This window comes from Canis lupus, chromosome X, assembly GCF_048164855.1.
Source record: "Canis lupus baileyi chromosome X, mCanLup2.hap1, whole genome shotgun sequence".
Taxonomy (NCBI): domain Eukaryota; kingdom Metazoa; phylum Chordata; class Mammalia; order Carnivora; family Canidae; genus Canis; species Canis lupus.
This window is the reverse complement of record NC_132876.1, coordinates 76255591-76278459: the sequence shown is the minus strand read 5'-3', so window position 1 is coordinate 76278459 and position 22869 is coordinate 76255591. Positions and strand designations below refer to the sequence as shown.

At 40.1% G+C, this 22869-nt stretch overlaps 1 long non-coding RNA gene and 2 pseudogenes across 1 annotated transcript in view; all 3 read right to left on the bottom strand.

Annotated features, from left to right (window-relative positions):
• The window catches only part of LOC140627477 (uncharacterized), a 47653-nt gene that overhangs the window by 13559 nt on the left and 11225 nt on the right, over positions 1–22869 (bottom strand). The window lies entirely within an intron of this gene.
• Positions 1731–2430, bottom strand: LOC140628684 (ubiquitin-conjugating enzyme E2 E3 pseudogene; annotated as a pseudogene).
• LOC140627819 (zinc finger protein RFP pseudogene) lies at positions 17641–19404 on the bottom strand (annotated as a pseudogene).

Below are 22869 nucleotides of genomic sequence, written 5' to 3'. Positions count from 1 at the left end.
CGGTGTGGTGAATTTTAACTAAATGTACTCTGGTCTGCTTGTGAAATGAGACCCAATGCTATTTCGACTAGATTTGAAGCTGTGTAGAATTCTGTTCAAGGGATATGGTGTGGGTGGAGGTTTCAGCTGGTCCTCTGGGGGAAGGGGCCTGCCACACTGGGACTGAGGCAAGCTTGACCAAGAGGGGCAGTCTTGCATGACTGCAAGCGTGTGGGACTTGGTGTGAGCAGGTTAGGACACCCGCATTGGTGCTTGCACTGCTTACTGCAGGTGGTTTTGTGATTATGCTGAGGGGTAGGCATTGGAAATGTCCTGTGTCTTAAGGGGCCAATCCCTGAATGCTGCCTCTCCTTTCTGTGTAGCCCCAGGCATTCTCCAGATTGCTGTTTCCACAGTGTCTGCCCCAGTATTATTTGCCCACCTTCTCTCCAGGAGTAGGGCAGAACCCTGCCCTCAGGGTTCTGTCTCAGCCAAGCCTGGTGACTTTTAAAACTCCAGTCTTTACGCCCTGCTGTTTGAAAAACTGATGAAAATCAGCCCCTCTCCTCTCATTTTCCCTGCCAATGGCTTTGGGGAAATGTTCTCCTCTTGCATTCCATTTTGTGCTCCTCCCTTTCTCTCTCTCTCTCTCTCTCTCTGTCTCTCGCTCTCGTTCTGCTCTCACTCTTGCTCTCTTACCCCCAATCCCCCGCTCCCCCCAGCCCAATCTACAGCACCCAAGATCCATTTCTCCCCTAAACCATGTCTCTGCACTTTCTACTTTCTTCAGTGTGGCTTCCTCTCTTCCTTTAGTTGTGGAGTTTCTTCTGTCAGGCTTCAGATTGATTTCTGGGGTATCTAGAATGATTTGATAGTTATCTAGTTGTGTTTGAGGAAAGAGATGAGCCTAAGGTAATCCTGTTCTGTTGCCATCTTCAACCTCTCCTCCACAGTATTTCCTTATACTGCTTTATTTCTTCCTTGTGACCTCAGTGGTAATAACTCCTCTTCCATTTCTGATTTTAGTATTTGGGTCTTGTTTTTTTGTTTGTTTTGTTTTGTTTTTTGTAGTTGTTAATCTCACTGATGTCAGTTTTAGTGATCTTTTCAAAAAGCCTACTTATTTTTTTCAATTTAACAATTCATTTATTCGTACTCGTCCTTAATAGTCAGTCTTCATATCCACATTTTTATTTCATCAACAATCATCTCAGACACACCCTCTAACAGGAGTGACTTAAAATATTACGACAGGAAACTATGCCATGCTTATTGTGTTTGAGATGATACATCAGGTGCTCTCTGAACTACAAAGGGTAAAAGGAAACCCTCTCATTACAAACTGACAAAGGTAAAAGGTACAACATTTCTCACAACACATGAACCACATATTCACAAATAGATCTGAGTTTAATACAAATGACATAATTCCTAGTCAACTACGGCTACTTTTATAACTTCATATAGATAAAGAATTAGGCTACAATGCACTATAATATTCGGTAGACTTCAGGGCCAGTATCCTTAGTACATCACAAAATACATTTTGATATCCCAAAGAAGCAAGACTTGCAAGTAGGCATTTTAAACATAACTAATCTACAGCTACAAAGTTCTACTCTTGATAGCATTTACCTTTTTGGGGAGTCTCCCAGTCTCCAAAGGATAAAGGCAGAGAGTAGAATCAGTATAACAACAACAAAAGGAATCAGTATAACATTTACACAGAAGTCCGTATTGTAAAAGCTATAAAGACTTGCAGCATAGTGGGAAGGGGCCTTCCACTCCTTCACACTGCATACAAGTTCTGTAAATTATGTGGCATATCTCTTGGTCCACTGTCTGGCTATCCTGTCATGTTCTGCTCTGTTGGTCAAATAATGAGTGGCTATGCTTCCAACCAGAGGATCCACAGGGTTGCAATCTGTCAAAAGAGAACAAATCGACAGCAAAATCTTTGAAATAGTCGAAGCAGGACTCCAGTTGTCTTTTAGGATGTCCAGACAGATGACTGCCTGACTGTTGATGTTGCAGTGATAGATTCTGGTGCAGAAAGTAACTTTCGGTGGTTTAAATGGATAATCAGATGAAAAAGTGATATCCAGAAAAAACACACCACCTTCATATACAGAACCTGGTGGACCAAGTATAGTCCATCTCCATTCATAAATGTTATCTCCTTTAGGCCCAGCACTGCAGTTAGGAGGAAGATCAAGAGATATTTCAGCTAGCTCCTTCTGAATTCTTTTAGCACTAGTGGATAACAGCAGTGGTTTTGCTAGAGAGTTTGGTGTTTTTCTTCTGCTGGGTGGCAGAAGGTTTTCTTTCTTCTTGTTCTTCAGGTTCTGGAGCGGCCGAGTCTCGCTGGTCTGCATCTGAACTACCACTGCCAGTGCTGGGGCTCTCATCATTGGACCTTTGCCTATCACTGGACATCTTGGTGAAGTTATTTCTTGGAAAACTCGGCCGCCTGCCTGGCCCGCTCACACGCCGCTACCAAGCCTACTTAGTTTTTTTAAATTTTTCTTCTCTTTGGTTGATTCTGCTCTAATATTATTACTTTCTGTAGATTTGGGTTAACATTTCCTTTTTTTTTTTACTTCTGTGACGATAGCTTTGGATTTTTGATTGGAGATGATTCTTTTTAAATATAAGTGGTCACAGCTATCAACTTCTGTCGTAGCACTACTTTTACTGTGTTCCATAAGATTTGGTAGATTTTGTTTTGTTTTGTTTTCTCAATATGTTTTATAAGTCCTATTTTCAATTCTTCAGTCTATCAGTTGTTGAATACTGTATTGTTTACTTTCTACGTATTTGTGAATTTCTCAGTTTTCTGTCTGCTACTGATTCATTCCATTATGGTTTAAAAAAAGGTATTTTGTATTATTTCCATCTTTTTAATTTTGTTCTGTGGCTTAATATGTGGTTTATATTGGAGAATATTGCATATGCACTTGAGTAGATTATGTATTCTGCTTTTCTATATGTTTATTAAGTCCAATTGTTCAATAGTGTTTTTTAAGTCTTCTGCTTCTTTATTGATCTTTTGTTTGGTTGTTCCATCCATTATTCAATGTGATTATTAAAGTCTCCTTTATTGTTGTGTTCTTGTCTTTTTCTCCCTTAAATTCTATCAATGTTTGCTTCATTTGTTTATTGGTTCTGATATTTGGTGCATATACATTTATTATTATATATTTCTGGTAAATTAACTCTTTTATTATATAATGTCCTTCTTTGTATTTTCTGTTGAACTTAAAGTCTGTGTTGTCTGATATTATCAGACCCCTGCTTGCTTGTGGTTCCCATTGGCATAGGATTTTTTTCATCCTTAGAGAGAGAGAGAGAGAGAGAGAGAGAGAGACAGGCAGAGGGAGAAGCAGACTCCCTGTGGGGAGCCCTATGTGGGACTCGATCCCAGGATCCCAGGACCATGACCTGAGCCAAAGGCAGACACTCAACCACTGAGGCACCCAGGTGCCCCTTTAAGTCCCTTTTAAAAAAAACAATATTATGCCCATCTGTGTTTTCTATTCAGGAGTTTAATCCACTTACATTTAAAATAATTATTGATGGTGAAATAGTTACTACTGTCATTATCTTAATTGTTTTCTATATACTTGGTATGTTTTCTGGTCCTCATTTCCTCTCTAACTGATTTCCTTTATATTTTGTTACTTTTCTAGTGTTGTGCCTTGACTCTCTTCTCATCTCCTTTTATGTGTATTCTATATACATTTTCTTTGTGGTATGAGAAATATATAAAATATCTGAAAGAACAATATATTTAAAATGAATAGGAACTCAATTTCAATCACATGGAAACTGTTCTTTACAGTGCTGCCCCACCGACTTTATGTTATTGATAACACAAACTACATTTTTATATTTTATGTACTCATTACATATATTTTCAGTGCTTTCTATGGCTTTGGTTTTGAAATTATATTCCAGAATTAAACACACCAAAATTGGCATATACAAGATTCTCTATTTATTCATATATTTACTTCATCTGAAAATTTTATATTTTCATATGGCTTCATGTTTTTATCTTGTGTCCTTTTATTTCAATTTGAATTCAACATTTCTCATAAAGCAACTCTAGACTTAATGAATTCCCTCATCATTTGTTTCTCCAGGAAGGCTATAATTTCTTCATTTCTGAAGCACAGGTTTACCTATATCTGTACTCTGGGCTGAAATTTTGTTCTTTCATCTTTTAAATATATGACCTCACTGCCTCTGGCCTGCATGGTTTTTGCTTATAACTTCATAAAAGCTCCTTTGTACATGACACATCACTTTTCTCTTGCTGCTTTCAAGGCTTTCTTTTTTCATTTGACTTTCTACTATTGAAGTGTGTCTCAATATGGGTCTCTTTGGGGCGGAATGGGGGGAGGCTGGGTGGATTAGTTGGTTAAGCATCTGCCATTGGCTCAGATCATGATCATGGGGTCCTGGGATCTAGCCCCACATCAGATTCCTTGCTCAGTGGGGAACCTATTTCTCCCTCTCCCATCAGCTCCTGCTCTCTCTTGCTATCTCTGTGACTCTCTCTGTGTCTCAAATACAAAAATTAAATCTTTAAAAAAAACCCAAATGTTTAAAACATTGTTTAGGGATCCCTGGGTGGCTCAGCAGTTTAGCGCCTGCCTTCGGACCAGGGCGTGATCCTGGAGTCCTGGGATCAAGTCCCACATCGGGCTCCCTGCATGGAGCCTGCTTCTCCCTCTGCTTGTGTCTCTGCCTCACTCTGTGTGTCTCTCATGAATAAATAAACAACAAAAAAAATTTTGTCCCTCTCTCTCCCTCCTTCCCCCCAGCTCTCTCTTTCATTTGACTGCCTAGCAAAATGTTGTCAATTTGAAAAAATTTTAATTCAAGAAACCGAGTTTTTAAAAATTTCTTCTTTTGCATTTTTTTCTCTATTTTATTTCTATCATAATATAATAGTTTTCCTTCCCTCTGCTTTCTTTATGTTGAGTTTGCTCATTTATTTTAGTTTTTTAGTGTGGATTTGGGGGGTTTGATCTGAGATTTTTATTATTTAATAATCTAGGATATCAGAGGTGTTAAATTTTTCTTAGATCTTTTTTTCTTTCCTTTTCTTATTTTATTTATTTATTTATGTATTTATTTTCTGTATATTTTTATTGGAGTTTTGTTTGCCAAAATATAGCCTATCACACAGTGCTCATCCCGTCAAGTGTCCCCCCTCAGTGCCTGGCAACCAGCTACCCCATCCCCCTATCCACCTCCCCTTCCACTACCCTACGTTCCTTTCCCAGAGTTAGATGTCTCTCATGTTCTGTCATCCTCTCTGATATTTCCCACTCATTTTCTCTCCTTTCCCATTTAATCCCTTTCTTTTTTTTTTTTTTTAAAGATTTTATTTATTTATTCATGAGAGACACAGAGAGAGAGAGAGAGGCAGAGACACAGGCAGAGGGAGAAGCAGGCTCCATGCAGGGAGCCCGACGTGGGACTCGATCCTGGGTCTCCAGGATCACACCCTGGGCCGAAGGCAGTGCTAAACCACTGAGCCACCCGGGCTGCCCGTTAATCCCTTTCCCTTTTTTTTGTATTTCCTGTGTGAATGAAACCATATGTTTGTCCTTCTCCGATTGACTTACTTCACTCAGCATAATACCCGCCAGTTCTATCCACGTTGAAGCAAATGGTGGGTATGCATCACTTCTAATGGCTGAAGAATATTATATATATATACTACATCTTCTTTATCCATTTATCTTTCGATGGACACTGAGGTTCCATCCACAGTTTGGCTATTGTGGACATTGCTGCTATAAACATCAGGGTGCAGGTGTCCCGGCGTTTCACTGCATCTGTATCTTTGGGGTAAATTCCCAGCAGTGCAATTGCTGGGTCCTAGGGTAGTTCTATTTTTAACTCTTTGAGGAACCTCCACACAGTTTTCCAGAGTGGCTGCACCATTTCACATTCCCACCAACAGTGCAAGAGAGTTCCTCTTTCTCCACATCCTCTCCAACATTTGTTGTTTCCTGTCTTGTTAATTTTCCCCATTCTCACTCCTGTGAGGTGATACCTCATTGTGGTTTTAATTTGTATTTCCCTGATGGCAAGTGATGCGAAGCATTTTCTCATGTGCTTGTTGGCTATGTCTACGTCTTCTTTGGTGAAATTTCTGTTCATGTCTTTTGTCCATTTCAGGATTGGATTGTTTCTTTCTTTGCTGTTGAGTTTAATAAGTTCTTTATAGATCTTGGATACTGGCCCTTTATCTTGAAATGTCATTTGCAAATATCTCCTCCCATTCCGTAGGTTGTCTTTTAGTTTTGCTGACTGTTTCTTTTTGCTGCACCGAAGCTTTTAATCCTGAGTAAGTCCCAGTAGTTCATTTTTGCTTCGGTTTCCCTTGTCTTCATAGATGTATCTTGCAAGAGTTTGTGCTGTGGCTAAGTTCAAAACGGGTGCTCCCTGTGTTCTTCTCTAGGATTTTGATGGATTCTTGTCTCACATTTAGATCTTTCATCCATTTTGAGTTTATCTTCATGTCTGTTGTAGGAGATTGGTCTAGTTTCATTCTTCTGCACGTGGCTGTCCAATTTTCCCAGCACCATTTATTGCAGAGTCTGTCCTTCTTCCAGTGGATAGTCTTTCATGCTTTGACAAATATTAGATGACCAGAGTTGAGGGCCCATTTCTGGGTTCTCTATTCTGTTCATTGATCTATGTGTCTGTCTTTGTGCCAGTACCACACTGTCTTGATCAGAGCTTTGTATTGCAACCTGAAATCCGGCATTGTGATACCCCCGACTCTGGTTTTCTTTTTCAGTATTCCCCTGGCTATTCGGGTTTTTTTCTGATTCCACAGGAATCTTAAGATGATTTGTTCCAACATGGTATTTCGATAAGGATTTATTTGAATGTGTAAATTGCCCTGGGTAGCATTGACATTTCACATTATTAATTCTTCCAATCCAGGAGCATGGAATATTTTTCCATCTCTTTGTGTCTTCCTCAATTTCTTTCAGAAGTGTTCTGCAGTCTTTACCTCTTTGGTTAGGTTTATTCCTAGGTATCTTATGCTTTTTCGGTGCAATTGTGAATGGGATTGAGTCCTTAATTTCTCTTTCCTCATTCTCATTGTTAGTGTATAGAAATGCCACTGATTTCTGAGCATTGATTTTGTATCCTGCCACACTGCTGAATTGCTGCATGAGTCCTAGCAATCCTGGGGTGGAGTCTTTTGGGTGTTCTATGTACAGTAACATTTTATCTATGAAGAGTGAGAGTTTGACTTCTTCTTTGTCAATTTGAATGCCTTTCATTTCTTTTTGTTGTCTGATTGCTGGGCTAGGAGTTCTAGTACTATGTTGAATAGCAGTGGTGAGAGTGGACATCCCTGTCTTGTTCCTGAATGTAGGCTCCCAGTGTTTCCCCATTGAGAATGATATTTGCGGTGGGCTTTTCGTAGATGGCTTTTAAGGTGCTGAGGAACATTCCCTCTATCCCTACATTCTGAAAATTTTTAATCAGAAATGGACTGTATTTTGTCAAATGCTTTCTCTGCATCTATTGAGAGGATCATATTATGGTTCTTGTTTTTTATCTTGTTCATATGATCTGTCACGTTGATGGCTGTACGAGTGTTGAACCAGCCTTGCATCCCTGGGATAAATCCCACTTGAATAATGTTCTTAATGTACTGTTGGATCCTATTGGCTAGTATCTTGTTGAGAATTTTTGCATTTGTGTTCATCAGGGATATTGGTCTGTAATTCTTGTTTTTCGTGGGGTCTTTGTCTGGTTTTGGAATTAAGGTGATGCTGACCTCATAAAATGTGTAGGAAGTATTCCACCCCTTTCGATCTTTCGGAACAGCTTTAGTAGGATAGGTATTGTTTCTCTTTACGTGTTTGATAGAATTCCCCTGGGAAGCCATCTGGCCCTGGACTTTTGTGTCTTGGGAGGTTTTTGCTGACTGCTTCAATTTCCTGCCTGCTTATTGGCCTGCTCATGTTTTCTGTTTCTTCCTGTTCCAGTTTTGGTAGTTCGTGGTGTTCCAGAAGTGTGTCCATTTCTTCTAGTTTGAGTTGTTTCGAATTTTGTGAGGGATGCTTGTATGGCGATGTATTTCCCCCTCAGGACTGCTTTCGTTGTATCCCAATGATTTTGAACAGTTGTATCTTCACTCTCCTTAGTTTCCATAAATATTTTTAATCCTTCTCTAATTTCCTGGTTGACCCATTCATCTTTTAGCAGGATGCTCTTTAATCTCCACGTGTTTGATTTTCTTCCAAATCCCTTCTTGTGATTGAGTTCTAGTTTCAAGGCATTGTGGTCAGAAAACATGCAGGGGACAATCCCAATCTTTGGGTATTGGTTGAGACCTGATTTGTGACCCAGTATGTGGTCTATTCTTGAGAAAGTTCCGTGTGTACTTGAGAAGAATGTGTATTTGGTTGCGTCGGGATGCAAAGTTCTGTATATATCTGTGAAATCCCTGTGATCCAGTGTATCACTGAAGGCCGTTGTTTTTCTGGTGATTTTGTGCTCAGAATATCTGTCTGTTGCAGAAATTGCCTTGTTGAAGTCTCCCAGTATTAGTGTATTATTATTTAAGTATGCGTTTGCTATGGTTGTTATTTGATTGATATACTTGGCAGCTCCCACATTACGGGCATAAATATTGATGATTGTTAGGTCCCCTTTTTGGATAGATACTTTAAGTATGATATAGTGTCCCTCTTCATCTCTTACTACAGTCTTTGGGATAAACTTTCATTTACCTGAAATGAGGATTGCTACCCCAGCTTTCTTTTGAGGACCATTTGAATGGTCAATGGTTCTCCAACCTTTCATTTTCAGGCTGGAGTTGTCCTTAGGTCTAAAATGAATCTGTTGTGGATAGCCAATAGATGGGTCTAGCTGTTTTGTCCAGTCTGAAACCCTGCATTTTCGATGGGATCATTTAACCCATTCATGTTCAGAGTGAGTATTGAAAAACATGAATTTAGTGTCACTGTAATAACTATTCAGTCCCTGTTTTTGTAGATTATTTTTTTGTGCTTCCTCTTTCTTTTACAGGGTCCTCCTTAATATTTCTTACAGAGCTGGTTTGGTGGTCACATATTTTTTTCAGTTCCTGCCTATCTTCGAAGCTCTTTATCTCTCCTTCTATTCTGAATGAGATCCTTGCTGCATAGAGTCTTCTTGGCTGCATGTTCTTCTCATTTCGGACCCTGAGTATATCCTGCCAGTGCTTTCTGGCCTGCCAGGACTCTGTGGATAGGTCTGATGTTAATATAATAGTTCTCCCCATATAAGTTAGGGATCTCTTGTCTCTTGCTACCTTAGGATTTTCTCTTTATCTTTGGAATTTGCCAGTTTCACTATTAAATGGTGAGGTGTTGAATGGTTTTTATTGAATTGGGGGGGGGGGACTTCTCTATCTCCTGGATCTGAATGCCTATTTCCCATCCCAAGTTAGGAATGTTCTCAGCTATGATTTGTTCAAATATGCTTTCTGGCCCTCTGGCCCTCTCGGCGCCCTCTGCAACCCCAATTTAATGTAGATTTTTCCTTCTGAGGCTGTCATTTATTTCCCTTAAGCTTTCCTCATGGTCTTTTCATTGTTTTCTCTTTTTTCCTCAGCTTTCTTCTTTGCCATGGACTTGTCTTCTATGTTGCTCACCCTTTCTTCTACCTCATTAACCTTCGTCTTTAGGACCCCCAGTTAGGATCTGGTCTCATTTAATTGATTCTTAATTTTGGCCTGATCGGATCTAAATTCTGCAGTCATGAAGTTTCTTGAATCCTTTATGCATTGTTCCAGAGTCACCAGTAGCTTTATATTCATGTTTCTGAATAGCTTTCTGACATCGAATTGTAATCCAAATTCTGTAACTCTGTTGAAAAGAGTATTGGTTCTGATTCTTTCTTTTGAGGTGAGTTCTTCTTTCTCGTCTTTGCTCAGTGTAGAGTGGATATATGAGCGGGCTGAGTCAAGAATATCAACCACTTCCTATGTAAATTTCACGCTAGATGATTCTGCTGAGGTCAGAGACCAGATATTGAATACAGAAATCAGAATGAAATAAAACCAAAGGATCAATAAAGTGAAAAACAAATTTTAAAACACAGTGGTAAAAAAATAAAAGGCAAAGAATCCCAAAGAGCAAGAGGGGAAAAAAGAAAAAAGAAAAAAAAAGTGGAAGAAAAAAAAAGGGGGGGGGTTACTGGGAGATGGTGGTGGTGATGAAGTTGTAGTGGAGGGAAAATGTAGTCAACCTGAGGGATTTTAGAGGGTAATCCTCTTGTTTCTGAGTATATGAAGTTCTCTATGGTAGAAGTTGCTAAGTTCCAAATCCATATAAACCAGAAATACTTGTGGAGGACCCCAACATTGACCACCAAAACATAAAAGAGATAAAAGATGGGCCAGAATGAGAATTAGAAGTCTCACAGAATGAACCAGCATGGTATACCACTTGGTTCTGGGTGAATGCCAGTCATGTTTTAGAAGGTATTGACTTCTGCCATTTTAGAACCAAATGAGTCAGAGAAAACAAAAAATATAAAACAAATATATCTTGTGTATGTCCCAAAATTAAGTTCAATATGTTGAGGGGAATCTAGAAGTGGAAAATATATCTAGGACCTGTAATTATAGAAGTATGGAAGTCAAGAAGGAAGAATCTTAAAAATGAAGAGGTGGTAAAATATTGTAGTTAAGGTGGGAAAAGAGTAAAAAAAATTGGAAATTTACAGTCTGATATAAAAACGAATTGTACTGGAAAAAGGAAGAAAAAAAATAGAAAGGGTACCCTCTGGTTCCATATACTGTAAATCCCTGAACTTGTCTTGGAATTTTCCAGGGCTGCTTGGTCAAGAACTTCCTCTTCCCCTGTCCTTCCAGCTGGTCTTCTGGGGGAGGGGCCTGCTGTGCTGATTCTCAGGTGTCTGCACCTGGGGGAGCTGCCACGCCCCCTGCAGGTGCTGGGCTCAGTGGGCGCTGTTTACCCTGTGAGTCCTCTGTTCCCTGGTGGCCATGTCTCTCCCAGGCACAGGGTGATACCAGGAGGAACAACCATACTGCCAGCGGCCAGGTCTCCACCTCTGGAGTCATCTCCCCCCCCCCCCCAGTAACTACTGTAGTCTCGCAGTCCACACTGGCCTAGGTGCTCCTGGGCCAACATGGGTGCACTGATCTGCACAGCTTGGGTGGCGGCCAGTGGCAGAAGAGTCCTCGCTGTCCTGTGCCCTCCCCGCTTCCGCCTGTCCTGCGGGGAACTCAGGATCCTGGGCTGTGTCTGCTCGGCTCCCTGGGACCCGGGCCCTGTGCTGCTGGAATCGCGCTCCCTGGGTGCGCAGCTCTGGAAGGCAGCAGGGTGCAGACGCCTCTACCCAGAGCCACTGCAAGACTGATCAACTTCTCCCGGATGCCCCGCCAGGTGCATGCCCCAGCCCTTTACTTAGATTGGCCCACAGACTGGGGTGCACTTTACTCCGGGGCACACTTCCTCTATTAGTTACTAGGAAACTGGAGGCTCCACTGTCCCTCCTGCGATTCTGCTCGATTTCCCTGCTAAGCGCCTTTCGGTCTGTGAAGAATCCCGTGCCCATCTTTTAAAGCTCCTGCTTCTCTTCTGCATGTGGATGTCCAATTTTCCCAGCACCATTTATTGAAGAAACTGTCTTTTTTCCAGTGGATAGTCTTTCCTCCTTTGTCGAATATTAGTTGACCATAAAGTTGAGGGTCCACTTCTGGATTCACTATTCTGTTGCATTGATCTATGTGTCTTGTTTTTGTGCCAGTACCACACTGTCTTGATGACCACAGCTTTGTAGTACAACCTGAAATCTGGCATTGTGATGCCCACAGCTATGGTGTTCTTTGTTAATATTCCCCTGGCTATTCGGGGTCTTTTCTGATTCCACACAAATCTTAAGATAATTTGGTCCAACTCTCTGAATAAAGTCCATGGTATTCTGATAGGGATTGCATTAAATGTGCAAATTGCTCTGGGTAGCAATGACATTTTCACAATATTAATTCTTCCAATCCATGAGCATGGAATATTTTTCCATCTCTTACACCATACACAAAGATAAACTCAAAATGGATGAAAGATCTAAATGTGAGACAAGATTCCATCTAGAATTCTAGAGGAGAGCACAGGCAACACCCTTTTTGAACTTGGCCACAGCAACTTCTTGCAAGATACGTCCATGAAGGCAAGAGAAACAATAGCAAAAATGAACTATTGGGACTTCATCAAGATAAGAAGCTTTTGCACAGCAAAAGGAAGAGTCAACAAAACTCAAAGACAACCTACAGAATGGGAGGAGATATTTTCAAATGACATATCACATAAAGGACTAGATTCCAAGATCTATAAGGAACTTATTAAACTCAACAGCAAAGAAACAAACAATCCAATCCTGAAATGGGCAAAAGACATGAACAGAAATCTCACAGAGGAAGACATATGCATGGCCAACAAGCACATGAGAAAATGTTCCGCATCCCTGGCCATCAGGGAAATACAAACCAAACCACAATGAGATACCACCTCACACCAGTGAGAATGGGGAAAATTAACAAGGCAGGAAACCACAAATGTTGGAGAGGATGTGGAGAAAGGGGAACCCTCTTGCACTGTTGGTGGGAATGTGAACTGGTGCAGCCACTCTGGAAAACTGTGTGGAGGTTCTTCAAACAGTTAAAAATAGATCTGCCCTACAACCCAGCAATTGCACTGCTGGGGATTTACCCCAAATATACAGATGCAGTGAATTGCCGGGACACCTTCACCCTGATGTTTAATAGCAGCAATGTCCATGATAGCCAAACTGTGGAAGGAGCCTCGGTGTCCATGGAAACATGAATGGATAAAGAAGATGTGGTATATGTATACAATGGAATATTACTCAGCCATTAGAAACGAGAAATACCCACCATTTGCTTCGACGTGGATGGAACTGGAGGGTATTATGCTTAGTGAAATAGGTCTATTGGAGAGGGACAAACTTTATATGGTCTCATTCATTTGGGGAATATAAAAAATAGTGAAAGGGAATAAAGGGGGAAAGGAGAAAAAATGAGTGGGAAATATCAGAAAGGGAGACAGACCATGAGAGACTCCTAACTCTGGGAAACGAACAAGGGGTGGTGGAAAGGGAGGGGGATGGGGGTGACTGGGTGGCAGGCACTGAGGGGGCACTTGATGGGAGGAGCCCTGGGTTTTATGCCGTATGTTGGCAAATTGATCTCCAATTCAAAAAAATATGTAAAAAAAAAATAAAAAAATAAAGACCTCTGTCCTTGGAAAAAAATAAATAAGTAAAGTTCCTGCTTCTCCAGGACTGGCCTTTCCTGTCCCAGAGGCTTTCACTACCAGGCTTTTGCCTGGGTCCTCGTGGGGCCCCTCCGCCACTTGATTCTTTTTTATTTTAGTTTTTCTGCCTTCCTACCTTGTTAGAAGCGAAAACCCTTCTCTCTGTAGCATTCTGGTTCTTCTCTCTTTAAATCTCAGGTCGAATTTGTACGTTTTCAGGATGGTTTGAAAATAATATAGGTAATTTGGTGGGGCCAAGTGAATTGAGGACCCTGACTCCTCCGTCATGTTCTTAGCTCCAATTTTTTCTTAGTTCTGCTTTTCGTGCATTTTGTAAGTTTTAGTTTGTTGCATTTTTTTTCACCTCAAAATATTTTGTAGATCTCCCTGTGATTTCTTCTTAATCCCGCTGGTCCATGAAATGTGTTTTTTGAGGCACCTGGAGTGCACAGTCAGTTAAATGTCAGACTTCTTGGTTTTGGCTCCGGTCCTATTCTCAGGGTCCTGAATTGAGCCCTGTGTCGGGCTCTGCACTCAGCACAGACTCTGCTTAAGTTTCCCTCTCCCTCTCCCTTTGCTCCTCCCCCCCATGTTCACGTGCCTGTGCTGTATCTCAAATAAATAAATAAATCTTTTAAAAAATGTTTAAAAGATCTCACTCTAAGTACATGGAATGTAATTCCATGCACATTCTATGATTTCAAGAATTTTAAATTTATTGGTAATTGTTTTGTGTCCTAATGTGTATCCTGTCCTTCAGAGTGTTTTATGGGCCCTGGTGAAATATGTCTATTTCAACCTTTTGCTGTTTTGGTTTTGGCTTCATCTGTTCTGGAGCTCTGTGGCTAAGTTTATAATTATATGTTTATAATTATATTTTTTGAGGGATTGCCCTTTTTATTATTATATAATTACTTTTTTCCTCTTTTATAGCCTATTTTCTATTTACATCTGTATACTAGCCCAGCTCTCTTTAGTTTACTGTTAGCATGGAATATTTTCCATTCTTATAGTTGCTTTTTTTTCATTCTTATAGTTTCAACCAATTTGTGTCTTTGAATGTAAAGTGAGCTTCTGTTGAACCGTATATTTTTAAATTCATTCCATCAATGTCTGTGTTTCATTTGGAGATTTTGAAACCCATTTACATTTAATGTTATTACTGCTATGATGGAATTTAATCCTGCCACTCTGCTTTTTGTTGTCTTTATGTCGTATATCTTTTTCTTTCTATGTACCTCTATTGCCAACTTTTTGTAAGTAGATATTTTCTCTTGTGTCTTTTTAATTCCATTGTCCCTTCCTTTATATAGATTCTTAAGTTTTTGTTTAAATTCCAGTGAGTGAATACAGTGTAATATTAGTTTAACATAGTGTTTCACCATTTCAAGTGTACTCTTTAATCCTCATCACCTGTTTACCCTATCTGCCCGCCCCCCCACCTTCCATTCTGGTAACCATCGGTTTGTTCTCCTTAGTTAAGAGTCTGTTTCTTGGTTTACCTCTCTTTCTCTCGCTCTTCCCCCCCCCCCCCGATCATTTATTTTGTTTCATAAATTCCACACACGAGTGAAATAATCTGGTATTTGTCTTTCTCTGACTTATTTCACTTAGCATAACACTCTCTAGCTCAATCCATTTGAGCGACATGGATGGATTCGTTTTTATGGCTAAGCAGTATTTGATTGCATGAGCATACCATATCTTTATCCACCTATCAGTCAAAGGACACTTGGGCTGTTTCCATAATTTGACCATTGTAAATAATGCTGCGATAAGCATTGTGGTGTGTGTATCCATTTGAATTAATAGTATTGTATTATTTGAGCACCTAGTAGTGCAATTGCTGGAAGGTAGGGTAGATCTGTTTTTAACTTTTTGAGGAATTCCATACTATTTCCAGAGAAGCTGCACTATGTTGCATTCCCATCAACAGTGCAAGAGGCTAGTCCTTTCTTCACATCCTTGCTACCACCAATTGTTTCTTGTCTTGTCGATTTTAGCCAATCTGACAGTGTGAGATGATATCTCATTGTAATTTTGATTGGCATTTCTGTGATGATTAGTAATGTTGAGCATCTTTTCATGTGTTTGTTGGCTATCTGTATGTCTACCTTGGAAAAGTGTCTATTCATGTCTTCTGCCCATTTTCTATTATTTATTTATTTATTAATAATAAATTTATTTTTTATTGGTGTTCAATTAACCAACATAGAGAATAACACCCAGTGCTCATCCCGTCAAGTGCCCCCCTCAGTGCCCATCACCCATTCACCCCTATCCCCCACCCTCCTCCCCTTCCACCACCCCTAGTTCGTTTCCCAGAGTTAGGAGTCTTTATGTTCTGTCCCCCTTTCTGATATTTCCCACACATTTCTTCTCCCTTCCCTTATATTCTCTTTCACTATTGAATGAGAACATACATGAATGAGAACATACAATGTTTGTCTTTCTGCCCATTTTTGAATCAGATTACTTATTTTTTTGGGACTTGAATTTTATAAGATCTTTATAGATTTTGGATTCTTTATAGATTTTGGATCAGATATGTCATTTCCAAATATCTTCTCCTATCCTGTAAGTTATGTTTTAGTTTCCTTGATTGTTTTCTTTGCTGTGTAGAAGCTTTTTTTCTTTAATGAAAACCCAACAGTTAATCTTTCTTTTTGTTTCCCTAGCCTCAGGAGACATATCTAGAAAGAACTTGCTAAAGCCAATGTTAAAGAAGTTACTACTTATGTTCTCCTCTAGGATTTTTATGATTTCAGGGGTCACATTTGAGTCTTTAATACATTGTGAATTCATTTTTGCATACAATATAAGAAAGTGGTCCAGTTTAATTCTTTTATATGCTGCTGTCCAGGTTTCCCAACACCATTTGTTGAGGAGACTGTCATTTTCCCATTGGATATACTTTCCTGTTTTGTCAAAAGTTGGCCATATAGTGTGGGTTCATTTCTCAGTTTTCTATTTTGTTTTATTATTCTATGCATCAATTTTTATGCCAGTACCACACTGTCTCGATCACTATAACTTTTAGTTTTTTATAGAACTTGAAGTACACAATTGGGACGCCTCTAGCTTTGGTTTTCTTTTTCAAGGTTGCTTTAGCTATTTGGGGTCTTTTGGTGTACTGTACAAATTTTACGGTTCTTTCCTTCCTCTAGCTGTGTGAAAAATGTTTTTATTTTGATGGCAATATAATTAAATTTATAGATTGCTTCGGGTTGTATAGACATTTTTACGATACTTGTTCTTCCAGTGCATGAGCAGGAAATGTCTTCCCAATTCCTCATATCACCTTCAATTTCTTTCATCAGTGTTTTATCGTTTTCAGAGTACAGGTCTTCCATGTCTTTGATTAGGTTTAACCCTAGGTATCTTATGGGTTTTGGTGCAATTATAGATGGGAACAATTCCTTAATTTCTCTTTCTGCTGCTTCGTTATTGGTATATAGAAATACAATAGATTGCTGTACATTGATTTTGTATCCTACAACTTTACTGAATTTGTGAATCAGAGCTAACATTTTTTTTTTGGTGGAATCTGTTGAGTTTTCTACGTAGAATATCTTGTCTGCAAAGAGTGAAAGTTTGATTTTGTCCTTGCTGATTTAGATGGCTTTTATTATTTCTGTTGGATGATTGCTGAGGGTTGGACTTCCGGTACTACGTTATAAAACAGTGGTGAGAGTGGACATCCCGTCTTCTTCCTGACCATAGAGGGAAAGTTCTCAGCTTTTCCCCATTGAGAATGATACTAGCTGTGGGATTTTTCACATATGGACTTCATGATTTTGAGGTATTTTCTTTCTATGCCCAGTGTGTTGGTGGTTATTATTATTTTTTTTAATCAAGAATGGATGTTGTACTTTGTCAAGTGCTTTTTCTGCATTCACTGAGAGGATCATATGGTTCTTCTTCCTTTTATTAATATGGTGTATCACATTGATTGGTTTGTGAATGTTTAGCCCACCTGGCAATCCAGGAATAAATCCTAGTTGATCATCATGAATGATTCTTTTAATGAACTGTTGGATTCTATCAGCTGGTATCATGTAGAGAATCTTTGCATTCTTGTTTACCAGGGATATTAGCCTGCATTTCTCTTTTTAACGGGTTCTGTGTCTGTCTTTTGTAACAAGGTAATGCTGGCCTCATAGAATGAGTTTGGAAGTTTTCCCTCCATTTATATTTTTTGAAATAGTTTGAGAAGAATAGGTATTAACTCTTCTGTATGTATGTATGTATGTATGTATGTATGTATGTATGTATGTATTTTGATCATCTGGTTTTTATTTCCAGGCAATCTTGTTACTTCTCATTTATCTCACAATTTGCATGGCTGGGTGCTTATGCACCTCATCAACAGAAGGTCTCCATGGAATTGAGCATGATTGCCTACATGGCCAGAAAACCCATCAATCCCACTCAAGAGGCAGATGATGAAAGTGGCTGCACTCTTCCCTCCCAAGTAACTCAGACTGAATTCAGGCTGGACAGGCCCGCAGAAGGTAGCATGAGAGAAAGTAAAAATTTGACACCTGTCTGTCACGTTGTAGAAGGAGACCTCACCAGAATCATAGTCCAAGAAAATCCCCACCCACTGGAGAGGGGTCCACTGGGGGAGGGAAGTCCCTGGGGAGGTAAGAGCCCAGTATTCTTTCCCATACCACAAAGACACTGTCCAGAATCCATTCTGGGTGGATAAAATTACTCTACCTTTTCTGCACACTGAGTTTTCACATACATCAAGGTCTGCTTGCCTTATCTCTCATCTCTACCTCCCAATGGTGTCTCCCAGCGACAATCTTGGAGCACCAAAGACGCAGGGAAACAGATTTAACAGCTCTGGGTTGTTGGGCAGGTCCTGCTAGAAGTAACTATGCCAAACGTACATGCTGCAGGAAAGGATTCAGGTGGGGTAGGCTGTGTCTGGGTCTAGAGTCATACCTACTGAGTATGATTGAGCCTCTCTCAATTTTTGAATTTTCCCCATATTGGCTGAATTTTTCCTGTGAACTGCTTCAGATTTTCAGGCAAGAAGAGACGGTTTGGGGTGAAAATGTGGCTTTTTTTCCTTCCTGCAGATCTATTAGTGTGATCGAAGGATCAGGGATCCTGATTGTTTCACGTATGTTCAATGTGTCCCTGATGTTCTGCAGGAGCTCCCTGGTAGGCTGCTGCTGCTTCTCTTCCAGCTGGGTGATCAGGCTACTCGGGTGGGAGACATTGCAGGAGATCTGGTGTTGACACCATTGATGCTGTTGTAGGTAGCTAAATCTAGCTCCTCAAGGTGGGCCAGGAGATGATACTCATGATCCTTTAAGGAGTGAGAGAGCTGCTCAAACTTCCAGACGATCTTCTCCCTCTCCATCTGGTTCAGGCTCAAGAGTTCAGCTCGTGTCTGCTCCCCCTGTGCCCAGAACCTCTTCTTTAAGTCTTTCAGTGTTTCCAGGTGGTCCAGCTGGTTCTGGATTTGCTCCTTGAAGTCCTCCACTGCCTTCTTGAGCGGCAGCATGCTATGGCCAATGTGCTTGCAGAAGCAGCCACACACCACACAGATGGGCACATGGTCCGCCTCACAATACACCTTCAGGGACTTGTGGTGCTTCTCCCACACCCCCATCTCGGCCAGGGCCCCCAATGACCACAAGGTGCACATCTGTTTCACTAGCTGTGTTATGTTGGCCGGGTGCCAATTGGGTCTCATGTGACGCTGCAGGAAGATCTCCTGGCGCTGTGGGCATCACCTGTCGGTCTCCATCTCGCCCTAGCAATGGGTGAGGCATGCACAACAGTTGTTGCACCTGCAGTCGAGCCTCATGGGGTTGGCAAAGTACTGCAGACACATTGGGCAGGTAGACTTCTGCACACCCTCCTGATTGCCCCTTCCTGGCAGCCTTGCAAGTTGGGCAGGCAGAGGGCTGCACCTCTGCCTGGATCTCAAATGCATGCACTGGCCCCAACTGTTGCTGGTCATCCCTGTGCAAGTGCCCTGCTGAGTGAGCATGAATTCTTGTCTCCCAGCAGAGTCCTGTGACTGTACCAGGGGGCTGCCAAGGTGGGCTTCCTGTGGGACTGGGACAGTCATTGTTCGGATCCCTGTAACTCCCCTTTAAATGTTTGGTAGAGGGACATCTGGGTGGCTCAGTTGTTGGGCATCTGCCTTCGGCTCAGGGTGTGGTCCCAGAATCCCGGGATTGAGCCTCACATTGGGCTCCCCCGCGGGAAGCCTGCTTCTCCCACTGCCTATGTCTCTGCCTCTCTCTCTTTGTCTCTCAGGAATAAATAAATAAAATCTTTAAAACAAAAATAAATGTTTGGTAGAATTCAGCTGTGATCATCTGGCCCTGCACTTTTGTCTCTTGGTTGATGTTTGATTACTGTTTCTATCTATCTATCGTCTATCCATTTATTAATTTTTGCTTGTTCTGGATCTGTTCAAGTTTTCTTCCTGTTTTAGTTCTGCTAGTTTAGAAGATTCTAGGAATGTATCCATTTCTTGAGATTTCCCAATTTGTTGCCATTTAATTTTTCATAATATTCTCTTATAATTGTTTGTATTTCTGTGGTGTTGGTTGTGATTCCTCCTCTCTCACTCATGATTTTATTTATTTGGATTATTTTTTATATATGACTTTTTTGAAAGTTTTATTTATTTATTCATGAGAGATACAGAAAGAGAGGCAGAGACATAGGCAGAGGGAGAAGCAGGCTCCCTGCTAATAGCCTCATGTGGGACTCGATCCCGGAACCCCGGGATCATGCCCTGGGCCGAAGGCAGATGCTCAACCATTGAGCCATCCTGGCTTCCTTATTTAGATTTTCCCTCTTTTGATGAATCTGGCTAGGAGTTTATCAATTTTTTTAGTATTTTTCAAAATCCACCTCCTGGCCTCATGGATCTGCTTTACTGCATGTGTCTGTGTGTGTGTGTGTTTCTCTATCACGTATTTCTTCTCTAATCTTTATTATTTCCTTTCTTCTGCTGACTTTAGGTTTCATTTGTTGTTCCTTCCCTATCTCCTTTAGGTATCAGTTTATGTTTTTATTTGAGATTTTTCTTGCTTCCTGAGGTAAGCCTTTATTGCTATATAGTTGCCTCTTAGGGCTGCCTTTACTGCGTCACAAAGGTTTCTAAGTATTGTGTTTTCATTTTCACTTGTTTCCATGTATTTTTATTTATTTATTTAATTTCCTTATTGATCCTTTCATGCTTTAGTAGATTGCTTTTTAGTCTCCATGTATCTGTGGTCTTTCCAATAATTTTCTTGTGATGGAATTCAAGTTCATAGTATTGTGATGAGAAAATATGCATGGTATGATCTCAATCTTTTTGTACTTGTTGAGGACTGATATGTAACCTGATACATGATCTATTCTGGAGAATGTCCTATGAGCAATCAAAAAGAATGTGTATTCTGCTGCTATGTGATGGGATGTTCTGACTACATATATTAAGTTCATCTGGTCCAGTGCGTCATTCAAAGCCATTATTTCCTTATTGGTTTTCTGCTTAGATGACCTGCCCATTGTTGTAAGTGGGATGTTAAAGTCCCCTACTTTTATTGTATTATTATCAATGACTTTATGTTTCTTATTACTTGTTTTATTCATTTGAGTATTCCCAAGTTTGCAGCATAAATATTTGCAATTGTTAGATCTTCTTGTTGAATGGACCCCTTTATTATGATGTAGTGTCCTTCTGCATCTCTTCTTATGCCTTTGGCTTAAAATCTAGTTTCTCTGATATTCCCCATTGTTACTTGGTCTTTCTTTTGACAACTTGGTCTTTCTTTTGACATGGTAAGTATTTCTCCATCTCTAGTTTTCAGTGTACTGGTGATTTTAGGTCTGAAATGATTTTCTTGTAGGCAGCATATAAATGGGTCTTGTGTTTCTTTCTTTTTTTTTTTTGACAACTTGGTCTTTCTTTTTTTTTCTTTTTTTTTTTTTAAATACTTTTTTAAACTTTTATTTATTTATGATAGGCACACAGTGAGAGAGAGAGAGGCAGAGACACAGGCAGAGGGAGAAGCAGGCTCCATGCACCGGGAGCCCGACGTGGGATTCGATCCCAGGTCTCCAGGACCGCGCCCTGGGCCAAAGGCAGGCGCCAAACCGCTGCGCCACCCAGGGATCCCGGTCTTTCTTTTGACATGGTAAGTATTTCTCCATCTCTAGTTTTCAGTGTACTGGTGATTTTAGGTCTGAAATGATTTTCTTGTAGGCAGCATATAAATGGGTCTTGTGTTTCTTTCTTTTTTTTTTTTCATCCATTCTGACACACTATGTCTTTTGATTGAATTATTTTGTCCATTTTCATTCAGCATAATTATGGCTCGATATGAATGTACTGCCATTTAATACTTTTTTGGTCATCGTTTCCGGAGATATTCTATGTTCCTTTCTAGTCTTTGTCATTTTTGGTCTTTCCTTCCCACTCGAAGAGTCCTCTTTAATATTTCTTGCAGGGTTGGTTTAGTGGTCACAAATGCCTTTAGTTTTTGTTTGCCTGGGAAACTCTTTATCTCTCCTTCAATTCTGAATGATAATCCTACTGGATATTCTTGGGTGCATATTTTTTTTTCTATTCAGCCTGTTGATCATATCATGCCACTTCTTTCTGCCCTGCCATGTTTCCGTGGAAAGATCTGCTGTTAGATTATTTGTCTTCCCTTGTAAGTTAAGGACTTGTTTTTTTGTCTTGCTGTGTTTAAGATTTTTGCATTATCTCTATAGTTTACAAAATTTAACTGTGTTATGTCTTGATGTTGATCTGCTTTTGTTGATTTTGATGTGAGTTTTCTGTGGCTCCTGTATTTGGAAGTCTGTTTCCTTCCTCAGGTTACGGAAGTTTTCACCTCTAATTTCCTCAAATAAATCTCCTGCCCTCTCTTCTTCTGGGACTCTAATGAATATTATTATGCTGTATGGAATCACTGAGTTCCCTATTTCTACATTTGTGAGCCAATGTTTTTCTTTCTGTTTCTTTTTCAGCTTCATTATTATTTTCCATTATTGTATCTTCTATATCACTTATTCGTTCCTCTGCTTCTTCCATCCTACGTTCATTACATCCAGTCACTTTGAATCTTGGTTTTTGCATTTTCATTTTGGCCTGGGTAGTTTTGTTCTTTTATCTCTGCAGTAAGGGAGTCCCTGTAGTCTTCTATGCTTTTCTCAGGCTCAGCTAGTATCTTTATGATTGTTGCTTTAAATTCTAGATGAAACATACTACTTATAACTGTTTCTATTAGATCTGTGGATGTGACCTTTCCTTGCTCTTTCTTTTGGTATGAATTCCTTTGTCTTGACATTTTGTCTAGGTCTTCATTTTCTTCTTTGTGTTAGAAAAGTCTATTAGGTCTTCTGCCCTTGAAAGTACTAGTCTTATGAAGAAGATGTTACATAGCGACCAGGGCTTAGAGCTTTAGAGATTATCTCTGGGTGTGCTGTGTGTGTTCTGCGTTTTTTTTTTTTCCCCTACTCTATCTTTTAGGCCATTTGTCTGCAGAGACTCTCCTTTCCTTCTCTGGACATTGTTTGGTCCCTA